Below are 14,452 nucleotides of genomic sequence, written 5' to 3'. Positions count from 1 at the left end.
GCTCTCATGATGTCTCTGCCAAGTAGCAGCAGGATCTGGGCATCTTCGTCTAGTGGTGGGATATGATCGGCAATGGTTTTTAGATGGGGATGGTGTCGCGCCACGTCTGGCGTGGGGATCTCAGTCCTATCTTCGGCCATGTGATTGCACTCGATGAGCGTGGGGAGGGGCATGCTCACTTTGCCGTCTATTGAGCATATGGTGTAGCCATTCACTCTTCTCCCTGTAGTCTCCATTCGCCCTGCGCACGTTCTGAGAGTGTAAGGAGAAGTACTGTCTTGTATACCGAACATATCGAAGAATTCTGACCTGACCAGCGATCGGTTGCTCTGGTCGTCGATGATTGCATACATCCGTTTGGCTCTTTGGGGTTGTCCCTCTGGGTGCACTGCTACCAGACATATTTTAGAGCAAGATCTACCGTCGTTTCCTTCTCCGCATACTTCTGTGCATTTGGATGCTACTGACGTCGGGGGGGGTGTGTCTCCCACTTCTTCCTCCCCGCCCTGCTTTGTCGGAGGGTTAGGGGCTTTGCCTGCTTTGGGCTTCATAGCTTCCGGGTGTAGAGCGGCTATGTGCCTGTCGCTATCGCACTCTGTGCATTTCATAGCTTCTTTGCAGTCCTTGAATAAATGAGTTGTGGAAGCACAACATTTGAAACAGGCTCCCCATTCCCTGAGTAGGTTCTTTCGCTCCTCTATGGGTTTCATCCTGAATCCGAAGCACTTGTTAAGTGGATGCGGCTTTTTGTGGATAGGGCATTCTTTGTTAAGGTCCCTTGGTTTTTTGTCCCTGTCGGCCGTCTGGCTGGGACTCGCGTGGGTCGTAGGGGGCACGTCCGTCCTGTGGACCGAGATGGGTGTTCTGGAGTCCTTGCACCTTGCTATTGACCTTTCGTTCCTCGGGTGGCTGGTGCTGGATGTGGTTTGCGCCCCTAAGATGAAGCTGGGGTCGTTTCTTGTCTTTGCCGCTTCGCAGATGAAGCTCACGAAGAATGAGAATGGGGGGAAGACAACCTGCTTCTCCCTTTTGTATTTGGAACCTTGTGAAAGCCACCTTTCTTGGAGGTTGAAGGGTAGCTTCTCCAGGATGGGTCTCACTCCACGAGCTGAATCTAGGGCGTTGAGACCTATTAAGGAATGGTCTTTCCTTGCGGACTCCAGTTCTTGCAGCAGGTCTCCAAGATCTCGTAACTTCGAGTAGTCTTTACTCGTGATCTTGGGGAAGCTCTCGATTCTTTTGAAGAGTGAATCCTCGACTGCTTCAGGGCTGCCATAGGTCTCTTCTAGCCTTTCCCACACTAGGTCCAGACCTACTTGGGGTTGATGTGCATTTGCCGTCCGAAGTCTCTGCGCTTGCTCCCTGGATACGTTCCCCAAGAACTTAACTAACAAGTTGAACTCTTCCCTTGCTGAGAAGTCCAAGCTGTCGATTGCATCTTTGAACGTGAACTTCCACGTCCGGTAGTTCTCAGGGCGGTCGTCGAAGCTGATGAGTCCTGCGTGCACCAAGTCGCGCCGGATCATGTACTTGGCTATGTCTGTCAGACCTGAGACGTCGGCGCGTTTGCCCCGTTCTGAGGTAGTTGCTGGGACGATCTGTGCGGTCGCCTCTTCCTTGGCGTGGACGCGTGATGGCTGCTGGCCAGTGTGAGGGGCTGTTTTCTCCCGCGTGGGTGTACCTGGATTACGAGCCTGTTGTGGTGCATCCGTGTGCGCTCTGGCGTGTGGATCACTGTTGCGGCTGCGGCTATCCCAGGCAGCGTATGCCATTGACAGAGCAGCGTCTTCTCCTCGTGGTGCTAGCGAGTCTTCGTTGTCTGTGGTGTCGCTCCCTCCGTGTTGAGATGGTGCGCTGGTGTTTACACTGAAGAGGCTCCTTACGTAGTCTTCAGTGCGTTGGGCTGGATCCTCTGAAGCTATCCGTCTGTACGGTAGCTCCCCGCCGTCCTGTCTCGCAGCTGCTTCTAGGACTTCGGCTTGGGCTATGGCGGCGGCGGCTTCCTTCTCTTGATTAAGTGCCTCTAGATCCGCGTCCAATTCGGCCTTTTTACGCGCCGCGGCAGCGGCGGCATTTGCAGCGGCGGCGGTAGCATTCTGCTCCTCCTCTTCTATGCGCGCTCTTTCTGCCCTTACGGCTGCCTCTCTCCGACCATATTCGGCCCTGGCACGTGCGGCCTCTGCTGTGGCTCGCGCCTTGGTAGCGCTCGCGCTTGCGCTAGACGCGTGAGATTGCACTGATCTTGCTGACCTTGATGAGTGTCTGGATATGCTTGAGCGCTGCGATGCAGTTTCCAGCAAAAGGTCTTTTCTCTGGTCTTCGGCCTCAGTAATAGTGGTCTGCACGAAGCCGTCACGCTCCAGGTCAGTTGCCTCCTGCTGGTCGCGTTCGCTGAGGCTTTCCTCTGTGTTAATTCTTTTTAGGTAGGCGAGATATGTTTGTGACAGCATTTGGTAACGTTTGTGACTTGACCTCAATTGGGCTATAGCTTGCCTAATTTGTTTCTCCTGATCACTAGTGCTTGCAACGTTACATATTTCACGACCAGTGTCCTCCCAGGCCTTCTCTAACCTTTCGCGGTGTGCTTCAATGTCATTCTCATATTTTTCGCGGGCCTTTTGTGTCAGTGTGACTGTCCGTTTAGGCCTTGCGCCTGCCTGCGCCTGTTGCAGATGCGCAGCGGTCTCTGTGTCTGAGAGATCGCTTTCCTGCGTGATGTCTGGTGAGGCTCTGAGTTCTGCCATGCTGTAGGTGTGTGTAGGCCTTTGCCAGTGCGTGTGGCGTGCGGTCTTTTACCTTGTCAGCGATGGGCGTCTGTCTCAGATGATGCCGAGCGGTGTCCTGCAGCGTGCAGCGTTGGGGTAGCTGTACTTACAGATGTCCGTTGGCTCCTCACTGTGGGGCTGAGCAGCGGGTGGACTCAGACAGAGAAAAAGGCAATTAGGTATTGTGAGAAAAGCACTGTTAGTTGCAAGGCTGTGTGCAGTTTTCTGTATAAAGCTTGCTGCCCTGTCTGGCAGAGTGAAGCTGCTGCTTGTCCTGGGGTGCAGAGACTATTCTGTATAGCATAGAGTCTTTGAGTAGTAGCTGCTGTGTGATTCCTTTGTGTAGTATTAGCAAAGTAAGGCTGCTCACTGTCTTTGCATAAAGCTGTGGTAGTTTGCTGTGTAGAGGCTTGTGGCTCTGTGTAGCAACGTGCTTGTGCAATGTGGTGAGAGACTGCTGATTATTTGCTATGTAGGCTGCCTGCTTGTTCCTTTAGCATAAAGGCTGTGGGTAGCAGCTCCTCTGTGTGTATTTCCCAAGGCACACGGTCCTCTTTTTACTATTCTGAAGCCAGGGCACGTTGGTATGAATGGCTCCCGATAGCATTAACACAGTTCCCTTTTAAATCACTCCAAGTCCTGTAATATTTCCTCCACTTTATTGGGAAAAGGTAGCAGGGTACAGATGCTTGTGGATGGTGTGTATTGGTGATTATTAGTTAGGAACCGGTAAAAAGAGATGGCCTCACCAAGGGTTATAAACAGAGAAAGGTTCTTTACTCACTGTCTCCAGGGTTGAAAAGGAAGTGAGGTGCGGTGTGGGCAAAGGAATAGTCTAGGGGCAGACCATGTCTGAACAAACAGGAGGGGGGGCAGACTAGCCCATTCTGGTGAGGATCTCAGAGACTGCTGTAGCAGCTCACTGATGTCATGCTCGCAGGCAAGGAGTGCAACATTGTTGCAAGCCACGCAGGCACAGTATGTGTCTGCAGACTCCATGCAGCTGGGAATAAACTCTGACAGGCAGAAACTGCAAAGGAGAGAGGGGGGTGAGTCAGAAATGTGGCTCTTGTTCCATAACATGGTTTTTAGTATAAAAGATACTTGCACATTGAACCAACGTTTCGGTCCCCAAAATGAGACCTTCTTTATTCTTATGGTACAAGCACCAGCTCATTACTGTATTACGACAGGCGTGCCGGACTACTTTCATTGTGTGTGTGTGTGTGTGTGTGTGTGTGTGTGTATCGGTGTATATATACAAGCACCAGCTCATTACTGTATTACAACAGGAGTGCCGGACTACTTTCATTGTGTGTTTGTGTGTGTGTGTGGGTGTATATATACAAGCACCAGCTCATTACTGTATTACAACAGGAGTGCCGGACTACTTTCATTGTGTGTATGTGTGTGTGTGTGTGTGTGTATCGGTGTAGATATACAAGCACCAGCTCATTACTGTATTACAACAGGAGTGCCGGACTACTTTCATTGTGTGTTTGTGTGTGTGTGTGTTTATGTATTTATATATATATATATATATATATATATATATATATATATATATATATATACTGTATATAATTTGTCCATTTAGAAACAGGGTTTTTAAATATACAAATAAGTATTAATAAATAGTCATTTCTTATTTGTTTTCAAACTAATGGCCATACTATTTTTTATTCTTCCATATGAGAGATATTTAGCCTCCATAGTTGCTAAGTGTGGGGGATCTGCAGTCCACAACGTGCGTGTGTCTTCCAGTTTAGGAGTTCCGATGGTGGTGAGACGAGTGTCTCTCCAGTCTGAGAATTGTGACATATACTCTAAGACTTTGATTGGCTTAGTAACATGATGCAGCCTCTTAGAGCTACCTGCCTGCATTCCTAGCCTTTAGCCCATGTGCGCCACGAGTGTTAGGGTGTTGTTCTCTATTAAACCTCAGATTGGTGGTACATTTCTGTTGCATGAAAGTGGGTGACCTTTAAATATATTTCAATTAGTAGTATTTTTTTTAAGTTTTGTTTTGAGCAAGCTGAATTTATCTGTTGGGTTTTTTGTACTCACTCCGTTCACATAGGGGTAGCGACTGAAGCTGTATGTATAGGTTTTACTGATATTATTTGTAAAATTGGTAGATGGTATTCTCGTTGTTTTCTAAACTATGTCCGTTTATAATTTAGGATTTTGTACTTTATCTGTTCTTTTGTATTTAGATGTCACTCCTATTGAAGTTTGTATTGTGTACATTGGGCTTTCAGGAGAGCATTGAGGTGGATTATTAGGGTTAGTCATATTGGTTTATGTCATTTTGGAGTATGGGTTACTTGCTGTTAGTGGGGGGTTGATATGAGAGCAAGATTTGAATAAGTTGCTTTGTTTGGCAATTGTGGAAGTTTGCTGAGAAATGATAGACTCTGGAGAGGTGTAAAAGGAAGGTAAATAAAACATTATCTGATTTTCTTAACATTTGAAGGGTTTAGCAATGAAGTGTTGTATTTTGAAGGTGTTTGATTTGGTCTGCTAAGGGGTGATGGCGTGGATTTATCTGATATTGTGTTTGATTTGTTTAATGTAGCTTTATAGGATGGAATTGAATGCGTGTTATCGAGGTGGGAGCATTGAGGCCAACTTCATGGTTTAAATGCCCCAGCTATGGTGTGTTTGTAGGCCTGTCATGTATTATATGTTTGCAATGAGGAATAATATGCTAGGAGAGGTGGATGCCATTAGCATTAGTAAGACCACACCTTGAATATGGAGTACAGGCATACCCCGGTTTAAGGACAATCACTTTAAGTACACTCGCGAGTAAGTACATCTCACTCAATAGGCAAACGGCAGTTCACGCATGCGCCTGTCAGCACGTCCTGAACAGCAATACCGACTCCCTATCTGTACCGAAGCTGTGCGCAAGCGGGGAGACTATAGAGCCTGTTACAAATGCGTTATTTATATCAGTTATGCACGTATATGACGATTGCAGTACAGTACATGCATCGATTAGTGGGGAAAAGGTAGTGCTTCACTTTAAGTACATTTTCGCTTTACATACATGCTCCGGTCCCATTGCGTACGTTAATGCGGGGTATGCCTGTACAATTTTGGGCACCAACCCTAAGAAAAGACATTATGGAACTAGAGAGAGTGCAGAGAAGAGCCACCAAATTAATAAAGGGGATGGACATTCTAACTTATGAGGAGGGGCTAGCTAAATTAGATTTATTTACATTAGAAAAGAGGCGTTTAAGAGGGGATATGATAACTATATACAAATATATTCAGGGACAAAACAAGGAGCTTTAAAAAAAACTATTCATTCCACGGGCAGTACAAAGGACTCGGGGCCATCACTTAAGGTTGGAGGAAAGGAAATTTCACCAGCAACAAAGGAAAGGTTTCTTACAGTAAGGGCAGTTAAAATGTGGAATTCATTACCCATGGAGACTGTGATGGCAGATACAATAGATTTGTTCAAAAAAATGTTGGACATCTTTTTAGATGGGAAAGGTATACAGGGATATACCAAATAAGTATACATGGGAAGGATGTTAATCCTGGGATTAATCCGATTGCCAATTCTTGGAGTCAGGAAGGAATTAATTTTTCCCCTTAATGGTTTTTTTTGTTTGTCTTCCTCTGGATCAATAAGTATAGATATAGGATAAAGTATCTGTTGTCTAAATTTAGCATAGGTTGAACTTGATGGACGGAAGTCTTTTTTCAACCTCATCTACTGTACTATGTAACTATATAACTATGTAACATACAATACAATACAATACAAATGTCTTTGATGCCAAGGACCGCATGTTTAAAATGGCTTTCTAAGCATCACTTTTACAGCAAACAAGTGCTTAATGTCAAGACCAGAAGTGGACAACGCCAGTCCTCAAGGGCCACAAACAGGTCTGGGTTTAAGATTATCCCTGCTTCAGCACAGGTGGCTCAATCAGTGGCTCAGTCAACCACTGTATCACCTGTGTTGAAGTAGGGATATCTTTAAAACCTGACCTGTTGGTGGCCCTTGAAGACTGGAGATCGCCACTCCAAAGGCTAGACGTTATAAGATAAATAACAATGGTTCCCATTTTTCAGCCGCTTTTATCTATTTGAGTATCTTTAAATGAGAAAAATACTTGCTAGATAAATTAGACATATGTCAGGTTAGAAAACTTAAGTGATAATTAGTTGTTTTTTTAAACAAAACATGTTCCTTTTAAGATACAATGCATATGGCGGCACATGATACAATGCATATGGCGGCACATGATACAATGCATATGGCGGCACATGATACAATGCATAGGGCGTCACATGATACAATGCATATGGCGGCACATGATACAATGCATAGGGCGGCACATGATACAATGCATAGGGCGGCACATGATACAATGCTTATGGCGGCACATGATACAATGCATATGGCGACACATGATACAATGCATATGGCGGCACATGATACAATGCATATGTCAGCACACGATACAATGCATAGGGCGGCACACGATACAATGCATATGGCAGCAAATGATACAATGCATTTGGCGGCACATGATACAATGCATATGGCGGCACATGATACAATGCATAGGGCGGCACATGATACAATGCATAGGGCAGCACATGATACAATGCATAGGGCGGCACATGATACAATGCATAGGGCGTCACATGATACAATGCATATGGCGGCACATGATACAATGCATATGGCGGCACCTGATACAATGCATATGGCAGCACATGATACAATGCATATGGCGGCACATGATACAATGCATATGGCGGCACATGATACAATGCATATGGCGGCACATGATACAATGCATATGGCGGCACATGATACAATGCATATGGCGGCACATGATACAATGCATAGGGCGGCACATGATACAATGCATATGGCAGCACATGATACAATGCATATGGCGGCACATGATACAATGCATATGGCGGCACATGATACAATGCATAGGGCGGCACATGATACAATGCATATGGCAGCACATGATACAATGCATATGGCGGCACATGATACAATGCATATGGCAGCACATGATACAATGCATAGGGCAGCACATGATACAATGCATAGGGCGGCACATGATACAATGCATAGGGCAGCACATGATACAATGCATATGGCAGCAAATGATACAATGCATATGGCGGCACATGATACAATGCATATGGCGGCACATGATACAATGCATATGGCGGCACATGATACAATGCTTAGGGCAGCACATGATACAATGCATATGGCAGCAAATGATACAATGCATATGGCGGCACATGATACAATGCATAGGGCGGCACATGATACAATGCATATGGCGGCACATGATACAATGCATATGGCGGCACATGATACAATGCATATGGCGGCACATGATACAATGCATATGGCGGCACATGATACAATGCATATGGCGGCACATGATACAATGCATATGGCGGCACATGATACAATGCATATGGCGGCACATGATACAATGCATATGGCAGCACATGATACAATGCTTAGGGCAGCACATGATGCAATGCATATGGCAGCAAATGATACAATGCATATGGCGGCACATGATACAATGCATATGGCGGCACATGATACAATGCATAGGGCAGCACATGATACAATGCATAGGGCAGCACATGATACAATGCATAGGGCGGCACATGATACAATGCATATGGCAGCAAATGATACAATGCATATGGCGGCACATGATACAATGCATAGGGCAGCACATGATACAATGCATAGGGCGGCACATGATACAATGCATATGGCGGCACATGATACAATGCATAGGGCAGCACATGATACAATGCATAGGGCGGCACATGATACAATGCATATGGCGGCTCATGATACAATGCATATGGCGGCACATGATACAATGCATATGGCGGCACATGATACAATGCATATGGCAGCACATGATACAATGCTTAGGGCAGCACATGATACAATGCATATGGCAGCAAATGATACAATGCATATGGCGGCACATGATACAATGCATAGGGCAGCACATGATACAATGCATATGGCGGCACATGATAAAATGCATAGGGCAGCACATGATACAATGCATATGGTGGCACATGATACAATGCATAGGGCAGCACATGATACAATGCATAGGGCGGCACATGATACAATGCATAGGGCGGCACATGATACAATGCATAGGGCGGCACATGATACAATGCATATGGCGGCACATGATACAATGCATATGGCAGCACATGATACAATGCATATGGCAGCACATGATACAATGCATATGGCGACACATGATACAATGCATATGGCAGTTGGTTGTCCAATAATCTTTACTCCTACGGTGATTGATGAAGCATAAAAAAATGATTTGCCTAAAAAATTAATAATGTTCATTCTGCTTGCAAAACCTCTTAATTCTCGTCACACGCGTCAGTGTATTATGACTGTATGCTGTCAAATTTGAATGTCGAGAATCTGTTCTTTCTGCCTTTCCATGCTTTGTTTCAGAACCTATAGATTGGAAATAATTCCCGAGTTATATTTCACCTGACAATACTAAACTGTGTCATTCATTACAGCCAACTCTTCCCCCTTTTTATTGCTTTTTATTAAGCCCATTTCTCTTCACCAAAACAAAATCTTTAATCAAATTTGACATAAACCACACTAGATGCATTGGTGGTTTCCACAATGATTGAATTACAATCTAGAAATTTAGGGATACAAAGGGAGTCATCTATCAAGCTGACGGGAGAGTGCACACGCTAAGCGGATGCTTACATTCGTTGTTTGTTTATTTTGTGCACTTTGCTATCATTTATGAAGCCTTTTTTTGCGTCACATTTGTGATATGTATTTATAGGGGTCATCTGAGAACAAACTGAGCTACTAGCCGTAACATGTACAGTTTGTATGTATGTATGCATGTATATATGTATGTATGTATGTATATCTTTATTTATAAAGCTGCATCTATGTACACAGCACCTCACAGCAATAATACACCTGATATAATAATGTAACTTAATGGCAGTAAGCGCTTCAGACATAAAAATAACACCAGGAAAAGGAGTTTTTGCTCCGAGCTTATAATCTAAACTGACATGTTTAAGGAGTTAAATATGGGTGTGTCTTTTATTTTATGAAAAGGTATTTCAAATCATTTCATGGACATGGTACACTGAGGCTTGGGATTGGTTTTGATTGTCTCTGGGTACACCCTTTATTGTATGTCCTGACAGTTTGCCTGTAAAGCCCCCGCTCTTCCCTCTCTGCTTATCTTTTATTTATTGGCTCGCTCACAGACAGAGTAGGTAAATCACTAAAAACTAAATCTCGGTTAATTTCCAAATAAATCAAAACAGCCTTCTTTTTTCATACTTTTATTATTAAAGGAATACATTTAAAACAAACCCTATTTTTGCAAACTTAGAATGGATACTTCTTTAAAAGAATAACCTGTCTGAGACATGTGAATGTGCTTATAAAGGGTATTTTTATTTGCTTTACAAAAATGACAAATAGAGCTGTTATTGACATTGTTTCAATGTTTAAATAAAAATCATTTCATGTGTATTGTGGCATCAAAATACTACTCTGAGGTCCTGCGTGACAATCTGGAGGAAAATAACCCATCCAAAAACACAGTGTTTTATTTCTACATCGTTCAGAAGCCCAAAACTGCCTATGGGCGGCTGCCCCCCCCACCCCACCCCCCCAGGTCACAGAGAATGGTTCTATAGCGCACCCCCAGGTCACAGAGAATGGTTCTATAGCGCCTCCCCAGGTCACAGAGAATGGTTCTATAGCGCCGCCTCAGGTCACAGAGAATGGTTCTATAGCGCCTCCCCAGGTCACAGAGAATGGTTCTATAGCGCCTCCCCAGGTCACAGAGAATGGTTCTATAGCGCCGCCTCAGGTCACAGAGAATGGTTCTATAGCGCCCCCCCAGGTCACAGAGAATGGTTCTATAGCGCCCCCTGGTCACAGAGAATGGTTCTATAGCGCCCCCTGGTCACAGAGAATGGTTCTATAGCGCCCCCCCAGGTCACAGAGAATGGTTCTATAGCACCCCGCCAGGTCACAGAGAATTGTTCTATAGCGACCCCGCCAGGTCACAGAGAATGGTTCTATAGCGCCCCGCCAGGTCACAGAGAATGGTTCTATAGCGCACCCATGCAGCGAGAGTTACTGGTTATCTTGCAGAGGCAGCTCATGATTCTCTGGCCACGATCGGATTAGCACTGCGGGGGTCCAATCCAGAACCATTGACCCCCCTTAGTGTGATGGCAGCAGACACTGTCCCCAGCTCCGCGGCCGTTTGCGTTTTTGACCGTGGCGTTGGGCGCTGGGGACAGTGAGTCTCAGGATTGTATATTGTAGACTTTCTCAGAGTGCTTAGAAAGTCTCATTTTGGTTCTTATATGCAGAACCCTCTGAATTGCTGCATAACATCGGCCTAGACACACCAAACTCCGGTAACCAGGAGTTAATATTACACCCGGTGCCAAATTAATATTGATTGCTTTAACCGCAGCGTTAAAGTAAAAATGCAATGGGTGCGATATGAAAATGGCGATCGCGATGCGGTAATCAACTTCACTGATTAATAGGCGTTCATTACTGTAAGCGACGCAATGAGCTGGGGAGTCCCATATACATCTACCATGGAGATAGGTAATTAGAGTTATTATACACCCTTTCGCAGAAAATATATTAACCCCTTAGATTCCTGTGGCTACCAATGTATAACACAGGCACCAGGGTTAATGTCTTCCTAACACACTCCCTACCACCATGTACCTATCTAAAAGGTTAGTAATAGTGAGGCATTGCATGGCAAAGCTTTACTAGCTACTAAGTCAAGTCAGCGGTTAACCTCTATCACCCTCCACCCCAGGGCCCTAACTACCCCCCACCCCAGGGCCCTAACTACCCTCCACCCCAAGGGCCCTAACTACCCTCCACCCCAGGGGCCCTAACTACCCCCCACCCCAGGGCCCTAACTACCCTCCACCCCAAGGGCCCTAACTACTCTCCACCCCAGGGCCCTTAACTACCCTAACCCCAGGGACCTAACTACCCTCCACCCCACTGGCCATAACTACCCTCCACCCAAGGGGCCCTAACTACCCCCCACCCCAGGGCCCTAACTACCCTCCACACCAGGGGCCCTAACTACCCTCCATCCCAATGGCCCTAACTACCCTCCACCCCAGGGCCCTTAACTACCCTCCACCCAAGGGGCCCTAACTACCCTCCACCCCAGGGCCCTTAAACACCCTCCCCATCAGACCTTGATTTTTTTGTGGTTGGACATCGACCAATCTTCTGATTAGTTCTGGGGGAAGTGGGGGGGGGGGGGGGGGGGGGCATACCCTGAAGATGATGGAGGTCATCTACTGTACATGGATGGGTAAGTTATATATTTATGTGACATCCCTATCCCCCCCGACGGGAGATTTAGGGTATTTTGGAGCTGTTAGGTGTTAGTGGTGCTCACCTGTAGGTATTCCAGGAGCCTGGGCCTCCGTGATGTCCACTCCATGAGGAGGAGCAGAACTGGAACAGAACTGGAACAGAACTAATTAGCATGGGAGTCCCTTTTTATACCAGGGGTGTGACTAACTCCTTTACCCCCCTAACTGGGCCGATCCCACTAGTGCGAGCCCACCCCCTGGCATGTGACTCCGACTGTTTCCAGGCACCTGTCTGCAAACTGCAACATTGTAACTTTGGTGAAGTCTGACTCACATCTAGGCCATGTGCAAGGGGATTAACACCAGCACTGCCGGCTATTAGCAGGATTTACAGTGCTAGGCCATGTGCAAGGGGATTAACACCAGCACTGCCGGCTATTACCAGGACTTACAGTGCTAGGCCATGTGCAAGGGGATTAACACCAGCACTGCCGGCTATTACCAGGACTTAAAGTGCTAGGCCATGTGCAAGGGGATTAACACCAGCACTGCCGGCTATTACCAGGATTTACAGTGCTAGGCCATGTGCAAGGGGATTAACACCAGCACTGCCGGCTATTACCAGGGCTTACAGTGCTAGGCCATGTGCAAGGGGATTAACACCAGCACTGCCGGCTATTACCAGGATTTACAGTGCTAGGCCATGTGCAAGGGGATTAACACTAGCACTGCCGGCTATTACCAGGATTTACAGTGCTAGGTCATGTGCAAGGGGATTAACACCAGCACTGCCGGCTATTACCAGGATTTACAGTGCTAGGCCATGTGCAAGGGGATTAACACTAGCACTGCCGGCTATTACCAGGGCTTACAGTGCTAGGCCATGTGCAAGGGGATTAACACTAGCACTGCCGGCTATTACCAGGATTTACAGTGCTAGGTCATGTGCAAGGGGATTAACACCAGCACTGCTGGCTATTACCAGGATTTACAGTGCTAGGCCATGTGCAAGGGGATTAACACCAGCACTGCCGGCTATTACCAGGACTTACAGTGCTAGGCCATGTGCAAGGGGATTAACACTAGCACTGCTGGCTATTACCAGGACTTAAAGTGCTAGGCCATGTGCAAGGGGATTAACACTAGCACTGCTGGCTATTACCAGGATTTAAAGTGCTAGGCCATGTGCAAGGGGATTAACACTAGCACTGCCGGCTATTACCAGGATTTACAGTGCTAGGCCATGTGCAAGGGGATTAACACTAGCACTGCTGGCTATTACCAGGATTTACAGTGCTAGGCCATGTGCAAGGGGATTAACACTAGCACTGCCGGCTATTACCAGGACTTACAGTGCTAGGCCATGTGCAAGGGGATTAACACCAGCACTGCCGGCTATTACCAGGACTTAAAGTGCTAGGCCATGTGCAAGGGGATTAACACTAGCACTGCCGGCTATTACCAGGATTTACAGTGCTAGGCCATGTGCAAGGGGATTAACACTAGCACTGCCGGCTATTACCAGGACTTACAGTGCTAGGCCATGTGCAAGGGGATTAACACTAGCACTGCCGGCTATTACCAGGATTTACAGTGCTAGGCCATGTGCAAGGGGATTAACACTAGCACTGCTGGCTATTACCAGGACTTAAAGTGCTAGGCCATGTGCAAGGGGATTAACACTAGCACTGCCGGCTATTACCAGGATTTAAAGTGCTAGGCCATGTGCAAGGGGATTAACACTAGCACTGCCGGCTATTACCAGGATTTACAGTGCTAGGCCATGTGCAAGGGGATTAACACCAGCACTGCCGGCTATTACCAGGATTTACAGTGCTAGGCCAGAGACATACAGCAGGGGGCTACATTTATTTAATTAATTACCTTTGGTGCCTACAGTATGACTGCTGATCAAGAGTGGCAATCCAAGCTCTTCTTTTTAAACATTAAAAAAAAAAAAAACAGGATTGAAGCTGAGGGTCTCTGGAGCTGAACCCCATTAATTTCATCTCCGGGGACCCTCTTCTTCTGGGGATACTAACCTCCATTGTAGGTGCTGGTAGCCGCTCCGCTTGACTACCAGGGTTCACATGGGTTTCAAAGCACCTGCACCCTGCTGACCAATAGGAAGCCATGATGTCATAAGGTCTGGCTTCCTATTGGCCCACATGACGTAGGAGCTTTAAACCTTAAAGCGCAGGTAACACAGCTAGAGCAGCTTTGGCACCTACTGCAGAGGTATCTTCGGA

The 14,452-nt window shown here is 46.4% G+C and overlaps 1 long non-coding RNA gene across 1 annotated transcript in view; it reads right to left on the bottom strand.

The window, feature by feature from the left end:
- The window catches only part of LOC142502269 (uncharacterized), a 112,398-nt gene extending 100,071 nt beyond the window's left edge, over positions 1-12,327 (bottom strand). The window contains exon 1 of the long non-coding RNA XR_012803705.1: positions 12,287-12,327. This is a non-coding gene — a long non-coding RNA (uncharacterized LOC142502269). The remainder of the gene's footprint in view (positions 1-12,286) is intronic.
- Between the last annotated feature and the right edge of the window lie 2,125 nt (positions 12,328-14,452).

The sequence above is a fragment of the Ascaphus truei genome, chromosome 9, assembly GCF_040206685.1.
Source record: "Ascaphus truei isolate aAscTru1 chromosome 9, aAscTru1.hap1, whole genome shotgun sequence".
NCBI lineage: Eukaryota > Metazoa > Chordata > Amphibia > Anura > Ascaphidae > Ascaphus > Ascaphus truei.
Note: the sequence above shows the minus strand (reverse complement) of the source record. Positions and strands in the feature narration are given on the sequence as shown.